The sequence below is a fragment of the Rhinolophus sinicus genome, linkage group LG09 (genome assembly GCF_036562045.2).
Source record: "Rhinolophus sinicus isolate RSC01 linkage group LG09, ASM3656204v1, whole genome shotgun sequence".
NCBI lineage: Eukaryota > Metazoa > Chordata > Mammalia > Chiroptera > Rhinolophidae > Rhinolophus > Rhinolophus sinicus.
This window is the reverse complement of record NC_133758.1, coordinates 104,268,619-104,285,187: the sequence shown is the minus strand read 5'-3', so window position 1 is coordinate 104,285,187 and position 16,569 is coordinate 104,268,619. Positions and strand designations below refer to the sequence as shown.

Sequence of the window (16,569 nt, the reverse complement as noted above, 5' to 3'; positions counted from 1 at the left end):
TAGGTCCGAGCGTCAACGACAGCCATAAATATTCATTGATTCAACAATCACAGCACCTGGGCAGGATACCATATCAAGATTTCGACATTCTACTAAAAGGTATTTCCTAATATCCAATTGTGCATCGTATCCTATTGACCGCCTAATAAGAGTAAAAACCAAATAAAACCGTTCAATATGATAATGCCACTGAGCCAAGGGGCCATCTGATATGGCACTGTGTTTTGTAAAAGTCACAAGAATAAAAGGTTTTCGCCTTTCAAAAGATTTCAAAGACACAAAGAGGAAATAATTACAATTTTAGCAGACAGGAACAGTACTAATGTTATGTAAAAGCTTCAAATTAGATTACGATCCATAACTTTTGGAGGCAACATGTAGGGCCTTCCCGTTTGTTACCAGGATGTTACGCATAGCCCCTCCTGATGATCTAATTTTTCTTACCCAATAACTTTCTTCTGACGTTGGGAAGGAAATGAGAAAAGTAGAAGAATATAACTTCTCTGATGGCCACATCAACAGGTAGGTATATTTCTAACAGAAAAGCATTACCCTTTAACAAGCAAACAGACGCGCACGCAAATAACTTCTGCCTGAATCTAAAGCAGGGCTGAGCGAACTTTTTCTGTAGAGTCAGATAGTAAATATTTTCTGTCACAACGACTCAACTTTGCCCTTTGAGTGCAAAAGCAGCTGTAGACGGTATGTAAATGAATGAGCATACTGTGTTCCAATGCAACTTTATTTAGGGACAGGAAATTTGAATCTCATAGAATTTTCACATAATATGAAATGCCATTCTACTGTTGATTTTTAAAAATCATTTAAACATAGAACCCATTTTTAGCTCACGCGCTGTGCAAAATCAGGCCAAGGGTCCGATTTGACCCAGGGGCCATCATTTCCTGGCCCTGATTTGAAGAATCAATTGGTAATCAGGTTAGCTGCAGTTTCTTCAAAATGGTCTCTTCTTGTCCACAGACGTTTATCATCCTATCCTGAGGGGCCCTGTGTGCTAAATACTGTACAACACAGTTACTCCTGGAAATGTGTCTTCTGCAGAGATGACAGTCTAGTTGGCAGGCTCACATTGGCTTCATGAAGTATTTACTAGGGAGCTCAAAGCTCTCTTCTGATTTGTGCTCTTATCTGATTGATGACAGGGCTGTGTAATCACTGCGAAAGGAAGAGTTAGTTGTATTTAAATGTTTATCAAAGCAACCATGCTCCAGCCCTGTACAAAATTAATGATTCTCTACCGTGAAACTATTGATACATACCAATTCCATTCATCAAAATTATTAAACATAGAGACCCTCTACTTATTTTTAAAAATGGGAGGGTGGGGTGAGACTTGGGAGACCATATTTTGGTATTTGATAATCATTGAAAACATTTCATGCATCCTCATCCAGGAACCACTGAGCCCACTTGCCTCCTCTTTCATGAGCAACAGCTATTTACTTTCATCATGATAATCCAGCAGAAGTTGTTGCCTGAATTTCTGGGAGAGATGAGATGCTGGGTATTGTGTTTACTACTAAGCAAAACAGTGCACTAATACTCATCTTCAATTATTAGAAATGGTTTCATTGTTTTTATAAAAATGCTCATTATAAAAAATGCAAGCAATGCTTAAAAGTACAATGAAGTCAGCAACAAACGAACCAAACACAATTGTTTATATTTGGTGGGTGTACAGCCTGCCAGACAACTCACTGTATGCATATGTAGAGATGGAGGAACAAGTAGAATAATTTCATAATAGTGGGATCATAACATCATGCAATTTTATAAGTTTTTGGTTGACTATAATATAAGCAAGAGAAGTGAAAAGTAAATGAATTGCTGGACTTTAGATATATTTTTTTATCCCAAGAAAATGATATCTCCTAAATGATATCCCCAAACTTAATAGTGAAGAAAATTATATAAAAAAAATTGGAATGAAATCATTATGTTTTTAAAAATTGACATATTGGATAATATTAATGGACTTCCTTTTTTTCAATATTATTTTAGTTTCAGGCTAATGGACTTTCTAAACTAGTGTTTGTAATTTCATTATTATAAAAATATACAGCTGCGTCTGAAAAAAATCAACTACTACAAGAATATGAGGTGACAAGGAAAGCTACCCGCCTACCCTTCTCTCTCTAAACCCAGCATCATTACTCAGAGGTAATCACCATGTATCCTCAGACATTTCCTTAGCGTTTGTAAGAATAGTCTTGTGCAAGCCTTTTTTTTTTTTTTATCATAGATGTTTGTACCTTGTATCTTTTCACTTTAACAAATATCTTTGACACCTATCTATATTAGCAAAAATGGCTAATAATAATGGCTGGCATTAACTGAGCACTCACTACGTGCCACTCACCATTCTGTCTTTTACAAGTATTAGCTCATCTAATCCTTCCCCAAACCCTACAAGACTAAAAAAGAAGCTTAGCCACGTGCCAAGTTCACACCGCTGGAGAAGGGTGGAGACATGCTACCTCTAGAACCTGTTCTCTAAATCAGGAGAGAAGGTGCCGGAAGGCATGCCACACACGTTTTGCCAAAAACAGGAATGAACTGTGTTATGCCACCTCCCCATCATCAAAAGGAAAGGCAGAAATAAGAGAAGGGGCTAGAAAAGTTGGCAGGATGAGATGCCTTTGCTGCACTGCCCAGCAGTAGGCTGTAGGGTCTCCAGTGTATAAGTGGAGGTCCAGATACAGTCTTTCTGAAACTTGGCAGAGGGAAAGGTGGATGGTAAGAATTTCCAGGAAGCTCAAAGGCAGCAAAGGATCACCTGGGGCTTAGCATCATCACTTCTCTTTCTTTATTTGTGAAGAACGCATACTGTACTTCTCCCCCAAAAAACAGATCCCTACCCTACTTCTTACCCTGGGATATGTGACCTTCCCATGTCTTTCTAATGCTCTCAGGATGAAGGTCAAAGCCCTTGATGTGGCCTATACATAGGTACCACAGGGTGTGGCCCTGGTGCTCTCCACGCACCACACAGGTCTTTGCATTTGATGGATGGTCTTCTTGCCTGGAGGGCTTGTTCCCTTTCTTCACGCATTCTATAGCTCTCAGCTCTAGGCTCCTCCTTAATAAAACTCTCCCTGGTCTCCTGGTCTAAATCAATTCCTGTTGTTACATGGTTCCAGTAGAGCCATAGTCCCCTTTTTAATGTTTAGGTTGCAGTTATGATTTTTAGAATGATTATTCAATGAATACCCATCAACCATCCCAGATTATAAGCTTCATGAAGGCAGGAACCATGGTGGATTTTACTCAGTGTTAAATTCACAGCTTTAGCATAGAGCCTGGTGCGTATTGGGCACCGAATTCATATTTTTGGAAAGAATGAATGAATGAATGAATGAATGAATGAATGAATGAAACTTTCGAGGCTTATGATGAGGATGCCACGTTTTCATCTTGGATCAATGTAGGTGGAGCTTATATGGGAGGATGATTTTGTTAGTCAGCCAAGGTCAGCAGAAACGACTACACAAGTCATGCAGGTAGACGGGCTGTAAAAGTACACTGTCAAAAATTTCCCCTCCTCCATATCCTGCTGTCCTCTAAAAATGATAACAGAAAAGAAAAAACATAAATAAACAGAAGGAACGCACATTAACTTCATCTTGATATGTTTTCCCTGAAAAAAGTGGCATGGAAAATTGAAAAGATGTTTAGAAGTGGGTCACTATGTTATCCCATCAATGCTACAAACAACTTTTCCACCTTTAATTAGGAACAAATGGAGCCTGACAAATACATACTATGTACCAGATCTTCAGCTCTCAGATAATTAGCTTGCACTGTTAAGAGAAATTACTTGATTGCTTCAAGTCTATTCTTGCATGTTTCACGCCAAGACAATGATACTAGTAAGACTTAGAACATTCCATTTAACTATTTATTCACTCAACAAATATTTACTGGGCACCGAGTTAGGCACATCATTATTTATTTGCTCACTACGTGAAGGAAATGAGAGACATATAAAACGAATGCTTTTTCAAAGCCCTGCAGAGAGAAAATACACCCTGAAATGTGAAAATGAAGACTTTCGAGCACCCCTTAGAGAATCTCAGGTCTTTCCGTTGAGTCCGCCCTCCAAGCACCAGCCTACATCATCTTTGAATGATAATCAAACAACTCTGCATATGCCACATTTAATATTCTCCATGTCATTTCTAAACAGTTTGGGGCACTTTTCAAAGTCCTAAAGAGCCTACTGCTTTCCTGTAACCTGGTGCCAACAAGAGTCACTGCACTGTAAATCATTAAAATATACCAAATATAGATATTTGTGCCCCACTCTCTTAGAGATGATAAATGGACAGTAAATGAGTCCAAGCTGTATTTGCAGAATGATTTTTCTTTTTGAAGCTGAACTGTGTCTTGTTTTAAATAACATTCTACTCAATGCCGAGAAAGGCAAAGGAGAGAGAGAGGGGGAAATTAATGAGCAAATAAACATATATTTTTCAGCTATAAAAACCAGGGCTATTACGGAGGTGCGACTGCTAGAAAGAAAAAAATGATTCTGTTTACTTTCTATCGTTCTCTACCACATCCATTTATTTGAGAGAGCAAATCAGGAGAGACAGCGAGAAGCCTGACACAGCTGGTTTCAGTCAATAGGGGTCATTTTCATTCGGTCTGTGTATTTTACAAGCTCCTTGTTCACTGTTCCCCCTGGGAGGGTGGGCCTGCTGCCTGTGATCCGAGTCCTGGTAAGAAACCAGCTATCTACCTCATCTCAGCCCGTGCCTGGCCACGGCCATGAGAGCTCAGTCCCAGGCTCTCTTTAATCTCCAGCTTAGCTCAGTTTTGCATCACGGCACATCGTGTGAAGCCCAGGTACACACCACATGGGTACATGCATGTGGGCCTGAGTGAGCACACACGCACAGGACACACCCACCCACACCCACCCCCAGGCAATTTGTCTCCCATTAACAACTCTCTCTTGTCAATTAGAAACATTTGTGGAACTGTAAAAACATTTCTTCTCCATCTTCAGCGCGGCTGATTGCTTATGCTTTACAGACTCTGAAAGCCAAGCCGAATTAAACATTATGGAAATTCAGTTGGGTGGGGGCGGGGAAGGTTGGAGCAGTCTTTCTAGAAAGGTTTTAATTAAAAACGGCTGTTGGCTTTTGTTCCAGAAAAGAATGTGATATTGTCAAAATGTGGTGTTGCTGCGTTGACCACAAGTAAGAGGCGTCTATATAAAAATAGGTCAAAATCTGTATTCATATCTTCTTTTGCATACAAAATAATTGCTGTCAGTGGCCTCCCCAAGGTACTGCTGTAAATGTAATTTCTTCTTTCTTTCTCCTCCCCCAAACATAGTTGATCAGCTGAGGTGGTAAACATGGGTTTCTGAATGGTCCAAACGTTCCACGGTGTGAAACCGGAAGCTTTCACTGGAGCTGTATTTGCAATATCAATGATTACAGACTTGCTCAAAGTATCAAGGATTTCTGAAAATAAGTCTCTGAACTAGTAAAAAATAACTGATACTTATCCACTGAATTTTACGATTTATACGTGGCCAGTTTGGATCCCAAAAGGCTTCCCAAATTTGAGGAAAGATAGGGATGGGCCGAAAGAGAACTGTTACGTGGTGAAAGGGACAGTTACATAAACTTGGAGCTTCATTTTGCCTAGGGAGAGAGAGTGTTAATGCCCAGATTCACATCTGGGCTTCACGGTGTGATAGCATAGGGGGGGGTCATAAAATCCACATTTATTTCAGGATCATTATTAAGATAATTAACTAAAACCATACCTGGCTTAATCACTTGGAATAAAATATGCTCCTTTCAAAATTTACATGATGTAACTCAGCTCTGATGGTTTCACAATTTAAGTACAGTCATGCATTGCTTAACGGTGGGGATACGTTGTCAGAAATGCATCGCTAGGTGATTTCACTGTTGTGCAAACATCACAGAGGGCACTTATATAAACCTAGATGGGACAGCCTGCTACACACCCAGGCTGTGTGGTGGAGCCTACTGCTTCTAGGCTATCGAAGTGTACAACATGTTACTGTGCTGAATACTGTTGGCAACTGTACCATAATGGTACGTATTTATGTATCTAAACATATCTAAACATAGAAAAAGTACAGTAAAAATATGGTGTAAAAGATAAAAATGGAACAAGTGCATAGGGCTCTTACCATGAATGGAGCCTGCGGGACCGGAAGTTGCTCTGGATGAGTGAGTGGTGAGTGAATGTGAGGGCCTAGGACATAACTGTAACTACTGTAGATTTTATAAACACTGGACACTTAGGCTACACTAAATCTATAAAACAACAGGAGTCAAATCAAGCACAAGAAAAAATGATGCACTCAAGAGATGCAGTAAATGCAAGATACATGAGGCTGCTGCCAGTAAAACATGGCATACTGTTTTACAGCAAACTTTTTTTTTTTACAGGTAGAAAGAGTCCACTCTAAAACAGTGATAAAAAGTATAGTATAGTAAATGCATAAGCTAGTAACATAGTCACTTATTATCATTATCAAGTATTCTGTACTCTACATAATGGTAGGTGCTATACTTCCATACATCCGGCAGCACAGTAGGTTTGTGTATTCCAGCATCACCACAAATGTGTGAATCATGCCTTATGCCTGCTACATCACTACACGATAGGAATTTTTAGCTCCAGCATAATCTTACAGGACCACTATGATATATGTGATTCGCCATTGATGGAAACATTGTTATGCAATGTACGACTACATTCTGCTTTGGATTTGGTGATAAGACTTCAAATAAGGCTACCAGGTTGGAAGGAAAGGTTGCCTGAGAAGGGGAAGATGCTATGAGGTCTAGAAGGAAAAATATTCATACTCTTTGTCATGATGTCATTAAAAAGTATTAACGCTGAAGATACTTGAAATGATGTAATTAGTTAAGAAAAGGGAACTCTAGTCCACTGAGACATGATGCAAGAAAATCTCACAAATAAGGATGGTAGCTCAAAAAAGTAGATCCTCAGCAGTTCTACCTTAAGTGAGGAAAAGAATTCATTGTTTGATTTCACTCTTCCATTGTCCCCCTGTGGGTATAACTTCTAAAGTAAGGTAAAGCAGACCTACGTGCTAGGCGACACATTAAACTTGGGTGGTAAACAGCGAAACAAACCCCGGAGATGAATCTCAGCAATTTCTCTGCCAAACATTTCCATATTAACAGCAAAATCATATATTAATTACAGTTCTGCAAGAGTGAACCTTCAATTTTTCTTGTGAAATTAAAAAATTAACGAATGCACATTTGTAGAATTATCTTATTTCAGATGCCACGTCCCTGCATCATTCAGTGACTGTCTTTTATAATTCAGCAGGATGGTGAGCATTTTAAGAGGTTGTACGTTTTAGTGAATTTTAGAACAAAGTAATGTTCTGAGAGCAAGAGCGAGTCTTAGCTCTACCAGAAAACAGCATTAGATCCTGAGATGAATAAACCACGTGGCTCTTTGTGCTTTAATCTGCCCAACAAAGTGAGGGCAGAAGCCTGAGCTCCCTGTTCCATTAGAGAAAGAATCTGACTTGATGTCTGCTAAGAGGTAGGACTCTAGTGGAGAAGTGAGTTGTATGAACGTCTGAAATAAAGCAAGAAAGTCATTGTTCAGAGAACTTCAGAAGAACAGAAGATTCAGAGTGAGAAGTCTTGGTCTAAATACATGGCTCCACCACCTTGAGTGGTCACCTTGAGCTGGAATCATTCTCTATGAAATGAGGAAACATAATGGGCTAAGAAAGTGTATAAACCACAAGGACATACAGAATCATTAGTGGGGCAGAGTGGAGTTAGTCTGTGGGTGGAGGCTAATACCAGCTTTGGATGAAAAATAAAAATAAAAAAAAACATGATATTAAAAAATGGTTTTTTTTGTATTAAAATATATTTATTTTACTTTAGATTTTTAAATTCAAAATAAAGTGCAATGGAATATTATTTGTCCATTAAAAGGAGAGAAGTACTGAAATATGCTACAACATGGAGGAACCTCAAAAACATGTTAAGTGAAAAAAGCCAGACACAAAAAGTCACATATTGTCTGGTTCCTTGATACGAAATATCTAGACTAGGTAAAGCCATAAAGACAGATTAGTGGTTGCCAGGGGCTGGGGGGAGGGTAGAATAAGGAGGGACTGCTTAACATGTACGGTGTTTCCTTTTGGGCTGATGAAAATGTTTCGAAACTACCTAAAGGTGATGGCTGCCCAACATTTTGAATATACTAAATGCCACTGACATGCGTATTTTACAATAGTTAATTTATGTCATATGAATTTCACGTCAATTGAAAATATTTTAAACATAAAGCAATATAAAAATCTCTTTATCTTTGAACAAGATGTTGACAGACACTCTCACTTCATCTGCGAATTCCTACTATTCATTATGATGTCACCTTAAGCTAAACACTATATTGTGAACAATAAAAGCCCAAAAGATGTTTTGCCCTAGAATGGCTCCAGTCAATGCCAGGTTTTTATGCGTCTCGAGGAATTGGACTTCCCTGCAAGACTTTGGCACCCTCTTTTTCCTACGACTCTATCACACAGCTGGCTTAGAACTAAAGAGAAAATGCAGGTGCTAGAGCCATCAACTGCATGGGATATCAAACTCGTAGAGAGTGTTAAACACCCTGGATGAAGAATCAGTACCAGAAAGATCTTGGCTGACTGGCCTCAAGGTATCTACTAAGAGAAATTTATCGGGGATCAGTGTAAGGGCTTATGCTTGGTGAACAAAAACAACAAAACACAACAAACAGCAGTACGTCCAATGGCAGCTTAGGGGAGATGCAGCTTGACGATTACATACCATATAACGGAGGATGCAGGGTTTCCTGTGACTTTGTGAGGCCCCTTATGTGATGCATATGTCTCAAGAGCTGATGTGACTTTTCAGCGGCCATCAGTGAAACTAGATTAGAGAATTTAACGCGAGAGAATGAGAGTCGTGTTCACCTCTGCACAGGCCACCGTGGTCACCGTACGAGTCCGTGTCCCCGGCACCCCTGGCCCACCCCCAAAGACCTCAACGTCATGTCTGATAGGTGTTGGATTTCTCTAGGGGAGAAACTGAAGGACATACAGGATGTCACCATTTTTCCTGTTCTATAACCACACTGTGACGCACATCTTCTGCACACACATGTTGGCATGTTTACCTATTTCTAAAACGTGGTCATTATTTAAAATCTGATGAATGGATCCAGCCAGTAGGTTCAACTTCTGGGCAGAGGTGATGGTGATGGTAGTGGTGGAAGAGAGAGGGAGTGTGTGTGTGTGTGTGTGTGTGTGTGTACGCCGCGCACACATGCGTGTAGGAAAGGGGCACTGGGTATCTGTTCGGGGAGATTTAAAAGGAAAGAATGGGGGTGGGATCCGCTTTAGTTAAAGAGCCTTTTCTTGGGTCTCATTTTCTTATTCTATCAGTATCCGCATACCCAGGTGAGATATGGCCATACTGATAGCTGTAGGGTCCCCTGTTCCTTTCTGGTCACTGAGCTCCTTAAGCATTATGAGAAGGCCTCAGGTACTACCTTGGCCCCAGCAGATATTATATCCTTCTGGCTGGTTTCCCTGGCAATTTTAAAGGTGCCGAATACATAGTGGCTTAGAATAAATATTTGTTGATTGCCTGCCTGCCTGCCGCCTGGAAGTCTCCAGGAGGGGTACCTAACCATGGAATGTCTTTGAAGCACTGGCCTGTAATTTTCTCCACAGAAAGAACACCTTCTGGTGGTGGTTGCAGGGAGAATAATGCCCTTTGTCTTGCTAGCAAACACAACTCACCCCCAAAAACCCAGCACCTGCAAGCCTGGGTAATTTTAGGTGAGGGCTTATTTCCAGCTTTTATAGAAGAAGAAAGTTCTATTGGAAAAAAGTAATCCTTTGTTATTTTATTTTGGACGAGCTTTTAATCAGAAACATAGGCAGTAACATATGTTAGAAAAATATATATGAAACATAGAACTTTGTATTTATAACTCATGATGGAAAATCCATGCTAATGCAACATTAAGTTTGGGATTTTAATTGCACAGAAGTCAGAAAAATCAGAGTTCAAGTTCCCACAGCAAACTTCGCTCCACATGTGCATCCCAGGACCCTTCCTGAGTCGGGTGACCTAATTATTTGGCAAAAAGTGGTGCAATAAACAGTGATGGAAAGGACTGCTCCTCTCTGCAACGTTTCCCGTCATCCCAAGCAAAATAGACAGTGGTCAACTTCAGCTACATAAATTGTACCCTTTTTAATGCATAGCCACCTTGGGTGGCCATCATGAGGAGCAAGGCCACCGTCATGCCTGAGACAGGAGGTCCAGGTGTTGGCAGTGTCTGCTTGGGTAGAGCAGCCAGCCACCATCACATCACCAGGTCCTTCCGTGGGTCCTTTCCCACACATTCTGCGGACAGCTGTGTTCAGTTGGCACTGCTCCCCACCCCCACTCTATCCCCAGAGGACACCTCTCAGTAACTCAGATGCTCAGACTTCTGAATCTGAAACGGGATTGGAAGCAGGGCCTTCCTGGACACAGCTCTGCTTTGTCCTGGGAGACCTGGCCAAGACAGCTGTTTCTAGATGGTCGTCTTCCAGCTTTCTTCCAGTTGTTGAGAGATGGCAACACGTGTCTCTGTCAGAGACATTAGGTGTCTGGCCAAGGGGGCCTCAAACTTAGTAGAGCAAGAAGAAGCCTCCAGGTGTTTCTCTGTACCTATGGTAGGTGACTGTGGGAAGGGCAAGTTGTCCTGTCCCTTAGTATCTATATACCAGTCTACCTAGCGTGCTGCGTGTGTGTCCAGCTGTGTGTTTTTCTCCTTGGCAAAATGCTTCCCCATGGTCTACTTTGCCTCTGTATCTGACTCCTGTCTGAGTCCCCCAAAGTGTGTCAACACTGATATGGAAGGAGGGCAGGTGGGATGGGAATTGGGGGTAGTCGGGAGAGAGAAAGAGAGATTATAAGAAACTGCAATTCTTAAGTGCTGATTACTTTCCATTCTGGGCTTTGCTAGTGTCTGGTCCAAAGTCACGGACCAACAGCCAAATCAACTCACTGTGATGGCTCTACCACCCTGTTAAAGAAGACTTCCAGGTCTGCTTGTGAAGGGTCTGGATTAGATGCTGCTCAACTCAGCAGCCCTTTGACAGCACCAACAGCGCATCTATAAATAGCCCCTGGGCTCTGAGCACAGGGAGCATCCCGAATGCCACTTGTGAACTGTCTAGGTTCACGGAGCAGGAAAAACTTGTGAGGGACTCGGGATGAAGGAACATCGCCACGCGTAAAAGCTTCTATCCCAGCACAATCTTTGGGACTATAGGCAAACCGCAGCAGGGAGAATAAAGCTGGGCTTGGGGGAGCCAGAACAAAACTTATTTTTCCCCCCTGCATGTCTACATTTAAGACATTTCCAAGAAGAGCCATTTATAACTTACGAAGAACCTGGAAGCTTGACTGTGTATAGAAAGTTACGCTTAAGGAGAACTTTGGAATTGTGCCCAAGATGACAATGGCGGTGGGCAGTTTCAGCTGAAAGATGAGTAACAACTTCGTTCTGAGTTGAGGTGCATCCAAACCATGTTGGTTCTCACACGCGTCCTAAATATCCGTTAATAACTGGGTATGGAAGAACCCCGAGTATTCACTCCTCTTTTCTAGTTTCAGTGATTTTTCTGAACTTTTTCTTTTTTGTTTCAGGAGGTATGACCAATGGAATACATTAACTACTTGGCACATTTTCCAGAGTGGAATTACAGGCCCTTGCTAAGCTATCTTTTTACCTCTCCGTTTCTACTGTCTTCACGGTATACAATTCAGTGAACCAGAAGACTAAAGCTACTATTTTACTGCCTACAACACGAGTAATAGGGGCAGTCGGGTGGGGAATGTGTAACCATCTCTTTAAATCACATTGTCACGACTGAGTACCATTCTAAAAATGCCAAATAGAAAGCTTTCTGGTTGATTTATTAATTGAAAATGGCCTGCCTAAGAATTTATCTTCTAACAAGCTTAAGATATCATTTTCATGATCTGTCTTCTTTTCCAGCTCAAGCAATTTCTTTGCTATCTCCAAATTTCTCTTAAGCAACTGCTCACCAGGAACTGACAATAATATAGTAGCTTCTCCTAAATCAGTACCTTCCTTCTAGAGAGAAATGTGCTTTGCAGATAGTCAGCCTCTGAAGTAGGTGAGAAAGACCATTCCTCATGGTTTGGAGATGCAGGAAATTCCTGTGAAGACATGTTAAGTCACCTCCTTGGGAACCAGTGCAGAGAAGGGATTTGAACCTTATGTTGTTGTTTGTGAGGCAGCCTGACAGCTGCCCTGGTTAGAAGAAAGATGGTGGATAATCAAGAGCCCGGTGGAAAAGGCGAGAAGGAAGGAAAAAGGCAGAAGGACAGAGGGAAAGGAAGAAGACATAGAGGAGAAGTGTAGGAGGGAAAGCAAGTCAGCTCTAGCTGGAGGTGGAAAGCACAAGCTCTACCCCTGGGCTTTGATCCTTGTATTTATTAATTTACAGTGATAAGGCAGACTCATTGTAAACGAGAAGTGGACACAAGGTTGAGTCAAAGTATTCCAGACTCGAAACAAGCTCAATTCCCTTTTTTAGAGAATGGTTCACTCCACCCTAGTTTCCAGATAAATTCATCACCAAAGGGTATTATCAAGTGGTTTCTTCCTTTCACCAGACGCCAGCAAGAGAGTTTGGATTTGGTGTGGCAGATAAGGAAGGCATTGCATCCTGTGGGGTTGCTTTTTATATGAAGAACATTATATAGAGACACTGTTCCACTTCTGTATGGTTTTCAAACCACACGTGGTTAACCAGAGGCTAACAAAATGGTTAACCAAAGGTGTCAACTGCTAAGCCAAGTGGAAACAGTGATGGCACATCAAACCATGGGGAGTTGTTTTCCCATTTCTGTGACACACTAGACCCAGCATCCACCCTGACTTTACACAGCGTCATGTGTAAAGAGCATATCCGAGGCTGCAGACTCCCCAGCTGACCAGGGGAAGGGCCATTTGCATTTATAGGCTATTTCTCCTGCAGGACATATGTTGCAGCTCTGGGTACAGACTGAGACATTTTCTCCAACGTGTTCACATTGAGTGAGCTCACCACTCAGTTCTGGTCTGGTTAACTGATGGGACCAAGCCCACTGAGTGGAAATCTTTTTAAAGTCGGAGATAGAGTGTTTTTCTTGGTGCCATTTCAGTGTCTGCTACTTTTCCCCCTTTTCTTTCTTTTCTTCTGCTCAAAAGTACCCTTTGATTTCCTTCCAAAACCCATTCACTATGGGAAGTAGATCATTATTAATCTTCCTTGGTGGGACACCACGTAGTGTATGCTTTGCCAAAGAGGACAACTATCAGTAGTCAAACACTCAACTTATTACAGTTGGGTAAGATTTGCTATTTAGAGGAGGGCCATTTTGTTTTTAAACGTACCACACTGGTTTATATTATTTAGCAGCTCAAAATCCTTTCTAGAGGTAGGAGGTATAGGTACTAAAATTCAATGTAAACAAACAAAGAAATAAATACTATACTCTTCTCCAACCAACCCCAACTATTTTCCCTAAACGGAACAAAAGTCTTTTAATCAGATTCCAACAAAAGAAAATACATCTACGTTTGCTTTTGTTCAATCTATTCAAAATCTTAAATTTGATCTGGATGGACAACATTGCTTCCCTTACTGTTCCTGGGTAGAAGACTGAGGGGCTTGGACAGAGGGATAATGGATGGAAAAGGGGTGTGTCCTTATTTTTTTAAGTCTCTTTCTCCTATCATCCCAGGTTTAAAAAATTTTTAACTAGTGTCAGTGTCGCATTTAAAGATAAAGTTGTGTATCACAGGGTAAAAATCAGGAACTCTAGGAGTGTGAATTCATGATCCATGCTGATTACACTGGTACTTATGACTATATTAATTTACCTTCTGAAATGACAGTTAAGGAAAGTTCTGTCAAGTTCTTTTTGGGGGGGAATATTGGGGAGCAGTGTGTTTTTCCAAGACCCATCAGCTCCAATCAGCTCATTGTCCTTCAATCTAGTTGTGAAGGGCACAGCTCAGCTCCAAGTCCAGTTGCTGTTTTCAATCTAGTTGGGGTGGAGGGGGTCGCAGCCGACCATCCCATGTGGGAATTGAACCGGCAACCCTGTTGTTAAGAGCTCGTGCTCTAACCAACTGAGCCATCCAGCCACCCTGTCAAGTTCTCTTTGAATCCTAATTTTGGGCCTTGTTTTCATGTACAGAGATGGTAAGCCCTCTGAATGCGCTCTCTTTCCATTCCATTACTCTTTGCTTAGTTTTGATCTCAGACAGAATTCAGATCTCTATAACATCAGTTGTCAATTAATTAAGTATATTATCAAAAGAATACCACACTGTTATCAAAAGGATACCACAACAGAAAACCTTTTACTTGGTGCTAATAAAGTGTGGTGTTTCTAAAGCCCTTGCCATTATAACTCAATGAATGAATCTGTTGGGAAGACTGATCTATTTTAAATGCGAGACACCCCAGTGAAGTTTGGAGATGGGGTGGGAAGATCATCAGCCTGGTTGATTTCCTTCTAAATGACAATAACTACCTGGGTAAGAGGCAAAAAAAAAAAACCCTTACGTTAAGTCAATTTTGATCATTTTAGAACTTAATGGTTACAAAATAATATCAGCTGAAATCCACAAATCTCATGAATAAGACCTAATATTATATTAAACGATTTGTGAATTTAGAAGTAATATTGTTCTGGGTTTCAAAGCTCGTTCAAAGAATACCTAGAAAACATCAAACATGAAAACAAATTCAATGCAGTACTCATGTCTCTAGCAGCAGACATAGGGGGATTTTGTTTATTCTGAGAAAATAAGATTGTCAGGACAACTGAGCGAGACATTGTAAATGCAATTTAAAGTCATACTCTTTAACTATATTAGGAAAAATAGAGGCTACCATTTTAGAGAGATTAACATGTCAGATGCATAGCTGAGATTTCCACATTCTGTGCTGCCAAAATATATGCCAATTTAGGAATAAAGGCGACAAAGTAACTGAATCTTTTACACACTCTTGGGGAGCGTGGGTGATGTACAGATTGGGCTTGATGCACTAAGGCTGGTCATTAAATGTTCCATGACATTTTTTTTTTTTTTTTTTTTTTTACCAGAAGAGGGTTTTAACCTGGCTCTACTTCAGCAAGGGTAATGGCCGCCTCCCTCCCAAAGAAAGATTCCTTCTACCCTTCCAACTGGCAAACACTTGCTTCATTTCCTCCTGTAGAATAAAGATTACCTACAACGACTGGCTGAGCATGGCAGCTCCTTATTCTGCATTCCCTGGTGTTGTGCGGGAAGCTGTCTGTTCTTTTTACGTACATTCACTGAGCACTTACCCTCTGCACAGCAAGGGCTACAAAGACGATACTGTTTACTTCCCAAAAGCTTGCAATCTAGTAGATCCCATTGGCTGTGAGGTGCTGTGGCATTACAGGTTAAATGGGCTATTTCCAGTGAGATCTTTAGATCGAGGGTGGAGTGCTGTCACCTGAATTAAATAGATAATAATGCTACTGTAGGCCTAACTAACATTTTTAGGTTGCAACATATCAAATACACGTAGTTAACCCTGGCTTATACTACAAATTTTAGTCATGGTTTAACCCAGTGGTTCTCAACCGAGGGTGATTTTTGACCCTCAGGGGACAGTTGGCAACATCTGGAGACATTTTTGATTGTCACAATTTGAAGGGGGATGCAACTGGAATCTAGTGGATAGAGCCTAGAGACACTGCTAAACCTTCTGCAATGTACAGCTCAGCCCCCCACAACAAAGAATTATCTAGCTCAAAATGTCAGTAATGCCAAGGTTGAGAAACTCTGCCTTAACCTGACCACCTGGTTACCTAGACCATGACTAGATGGCATTTATCAATCAGCTAATTATTTTTATTACTTTGGAGGGGACACCATGAGGCCATTGTGATGTGGGTATTAAAATGGGCTGGCATCCCTGTGACTATTTTGTGACTACCAATTTGTACGGCATAGAGAATATAGTCAATAATGTTGCAAATAAATAAATTAATAAAATGGGCTGGGATCAAAATCCAAGTAAATAACAAAATATCTTCTCTGTGACATTTCTGTCCTTGATGAAATTCATCAACTCACTCTTGGCTCATGGATGGCAGTGATCGTAATGACGCTGAGAATTTGTTTTTAACAATTAGCTCTAATAACTGGAAGAGTTTTGGAGTCCACCCGGACCAAAACACAGGTTAAAATGTATTTATTAAGATTTATTTCACAGATTAAAAAACTGAGGGTCCAAAAGATTAAAGGCCATTGTGGTCACATGACAAGTTCAAGGTTGAAGGTGAATTAGAACCCATGACTCCTGACTACCATTCCAGGCTTCCTGTGCTACCCTGGAAACTGCTCTGGGACTCAGCTGCATCTTGAACATGAAATAAGAAACAGAGATGGCATCTGAAAGTGCTAACG

The 16,569-nt window shown here is 40.9% G+C and overlaps 1 protein-coding gene across 5 annotated transcripts in view; it reads right to left on the bottom strand.

Moving 5' to 3' along the window:
- Positions 1–16,569, bottom strand: part of CREB5 (cAMP responsive element binding protein 5) — a 382,587-nt gene that overhangs the window by 19,606 nt on the left and 346,412 nt on the right. The window lies entirely within an intron of this gene.